The following is a 3371-nucleotide window of genomic DNA, read 5'->3' on the forward strand; positions in this document are numbered from 1 at the left end:
GCTTGAGGAAGACTAGTTACCAAACAAGAGTTTTTAGAGAGTTCCATAGGCTCCTCTGCAAGAACTTGATGGATGCACACACATGAGCCAATATAAGATATCACTACGAAAGGAAATGTGACTTGATCAACCATAAGACACTACAGGAGTTGACCTAATTGAATGTAGAGGACTTATACAAGGAACCTTTACTTTCGAAAGAGACTTATACAAGGAACCTTTACTTTCGAAAGAGCCTGCATTTAGCTCAGATGAGTATTAGTATTCAGGCAAGCTACATGACAAGTTATCTTGTTGTGAGGAAAGACCTATGTTGGCCAATTGGGAGCTAATTACGAGACCATTCTTGGTGAAGTAGTAGGATTGTAAGGGTCTCGACAAGTTTAGGATACCTCTTGTGAGGATCAGGGAGAGAGGTATATCGAAGACAACTACTAGGAGCAATCACGAGGAAGGAAAGTTTATTGATGAGTCCTTCGACCTGATCAATGTCTTGCTAAGGTTTAGGTTTAGACTAATCGAACGTTAAGGAATTTTCTGGTTATCGTCAGAGACGACTTCAATGACAATATGTCGTTGTACACCTAGATGGAGTTAGTTGGCAAGGAGGGGAAAGTTATGATGGTATTATGAACATAACAATTGTACGCTAAGTTCCCTAAGAGCAAGTTTTGGCTGTCTGAGATGACAATTGAGGTTATGTGTAGTCAAACAAAAAGATCACAGTGAACCCCGCTAAGTTTGATGCAGTTACGAGGTGGTCAAGACTGACCACAGTCACTGAGTCATGTAGTTTATGGGGGTGTATGGAGAAATTGAGAATGCCCGAAGAAGAAGAAGAAGAAAAAAAAAAAAAAAAAAAAAAAAAAAAAAAAAAAAAAAAAAAAAAAAAAAAAAAAACAAACGTAATCCATCGGCCATAGTCCAAGAAGATGGCTCTGTTTTCAATTTTGTTTCTAGTAGATTATTTTGAGTTCAGTTGGAAGTTTCTTAGCTTGATTTCTGATGGATGATCTAACTTGAATCGGTTTGACGGTAATCATTTTGGCAAAAGGACAATCAGGTCCGGAGTTTTGTTGAGATTGAGTTCAAACGGTGACCTAAGGAGATTTCTAAACGGGTTCAGTAGTGTTATAAGGTTCCACTGTGACAAACCCTCACTTGGGTTCCCTTCGTTAGGTGTTGTTGCTGATGGAGCCATTGGGATTAGAGACAATGGCTTCAAAGTAGCGCAGGAGATGGGGCTGTGGCATTGAATAAAGTCAAGGCTAAGAACCCTAAACGAGTTCTTATTTTGATGAGCGATATTGGTGACGGTTATCGAGCTTCTGTTGAAGCAAATCAAGGCAGTCTTTAAAGAAGAATTTGAGAATGATTATCCGGTTAGACATGGCTTAGTAGTCCAATCGAGCTATTCAGCAAAGTGTGAAATCAAATAGAAATAGAGACCAGTGGAGCATACAAACTCTTCTAACGGGGGTTTGCTATGGTAAGTCCTTCTCTGAGTTCCTCGAGACGAGGGAATCTTGAAAAAGATTATGACCTCACGATATATCTTACATGTTCCGCAAAGGAAGTACGAAAATGTATTAGAATTTGAAAAGATTTTAACAGTGGCCAGGGATGGAGAATGACATAACGGTTTTTGTAGGTCGATGTTTGACCTGCTAGTAGGTGAAGGTCCTGAGACATCGCGCAACATGATTACTACAACCCTTAAATGGTATTGCATGCTATTCATTGTATTCGCGGCTGTTCCAGCCTATGAAAGAGGAATTTTTGGGAATTTCATTACAGGGTCACCATTCTCAGCTGGAGTGATATCAACAAATGACTTGGGATTCATTCCAGTGGGCATGAAGGGACCTTTCATGGACAAACAAGCCCTCCATGGCACGCTCGCTTAGCGTTCATGGGTGCTATGAAATGTTGGGTCTTTTATTCTCAAAATCAGGCTTGTAAAAAGGTAAAAGCCGGTCTGGCTTCAAATTTAAACGAAGGTCATTATTCCTGTGATTATGTTTCTTGTGCTTAATGGATTTTGAATTCTGGAGTAGGGATATAGAATGCTTTGGACTATAAAGGAAAATATGTTATTAAGAAAAAGAAAAAGAAAAAAAAAAAAAAAAAAAAAAAAAAAAAAAAAAAAAAAGTCTGTANTTGAGCAAGGTTACCAATTATACCAATTATAGCTTTAGAGTTTATGTGTTGAAATGTTGTGCAGGATTAGGAGAAAATGTAAGTACGGAGGTCAAGGGTTCAGGGATGGATGCTTCTAGTGTTGTTTTAAAAAGGGATATGGCTACATAAATGTATCTCTAGATTGCCAAGAACACAACAGAGTTTTAACAATATCCGAGTAGTTGGGGACAGACCAACCAAAATAGCTTACTTCATTTCAGGCGAGACTACATATCTAGTAGATCGATAGGATCTATTATAGATCGAGAGTTAGTATGCCTGAGGAGGTGCCAGTCTCTATTGTGTCAGACCGTGACACTAGGTGCTTGTGCAACAAAGTGGTTCACTTAGTAAAAGTCTCATGGTATACCCATTGTGATGAAGAGGCAACTGGGATGGTGAAGAGATATGAGAAATGTCTATCCCAAGTTCTTCCGAGAGATATCAACTTTCGAGGACGAAAGTTTTTAAGGAGGGGAGAATTTGTAATACCCGAGCCTCAATTGAAAGTTTAAAATCTAAGTTTACCTTAAAAGTCGATCTCTCTCAATTTTATTGAAGGTCTTAAAGACCAAAATCCGAGATGAGACGGAAGAGAAAAATGATGAGGAATAAAAGAACGGAAGAAAAATATAAAGGAAAAATGATAGAAAACTAAAAGGATGGTCCAGGTAAATCCCTGGAGGGTAATTTGGTCATTATACCTCCTTTTTAGTAACATACGAATAAAAGAGAAAAAGGAAAAAAATAAAGGGGAAAAGGAAGAGAAGGAGAAAGTGCGGAAAGAAAAGAATGTAAATAGTGAGAGAGAAAATTATAGAGAGAGAAGGAAAGTTCTAGAGAGAGAGGGAGGTAACCGCCGCTCCGGCCACGAGGAGTCCGGTTCCGGTCGAGCCTTCATGAAATCTTCACAGAACTTAGAGAAGAACATTCTTAACTTTTAGATCGTCCAAAACCATCCAGAAACGAGGAAAAATCTAAAGGTAAAGTTCTTGAATCCAGATTCTCGAAATTGCTTTAGATCTGTTAGATACAGTAAGAGTTAGAGCCTGAAATTTGAGTATGTTAATCTACAGAGGATTACGCTCAAAATCTGTGAAGAAATTTGGCCGAGACCTCAACCCAAAGGCGGAGATCCGAGGGTCATCCGAGAACGGTGAGCGAACTTCCGGCGTTCTTAAATCCTCCAT

At 39.0% G+C, this 3371-nt stretch overlaps 1 protein-coding gene and 1 long non-coding RNA gene across 3 annotated transcripts in view; one reads left to right on the plus strand and one right to left on the minus strand.

The window, feature by feature from the left end:
- Positions 1-3371, minus strand: part of LOC111445276 — a 15804-nt gene that overhangs the window by 5932 nt on the left and 6501 nt on the right. The gene's annotated exons all lie outside the window — the stretch shown is intronic.
- The window catches only part of LOC111445280, a 5184-nt gene continuing 1819 nt past the window's right edge, over positions 7-3371 (plus strand). The window contains exons 1-3 of one of the 2 annotated variants that reach the window (XR_002710806.1): positions 7-1966; positions 2225-3164; positions 3258-3337. This is a non-coding gene — a long non-coding RNA (uncharacterized LOC111445280). Of the gene's footprint in view, positions 3165-3257; positions 3338-3371 lie in introns of both variants that reach the window. The other variant, XR_002710805.1, reaches the window with a different exon arrangement.

The sequence above is a fragment of the Cucurbita moschata genome, unplaced genomic scaffold (assembly GCF_002738365.1).
Source record: "Cucurbita moschata cultivar Rifu unplaced genomic scaffold, Cmos_1.0 Cmo_Scf00007, whole genome shotgun sequence".
In the NCBI taxonomy this organism is placed as follows: Eukaryota; Viridiplantae; Streptophyta; class Magnoliopsida; order Cucurbitales; family Cucurbitaceae; genus Cucurbita; species Cucurbita moschata.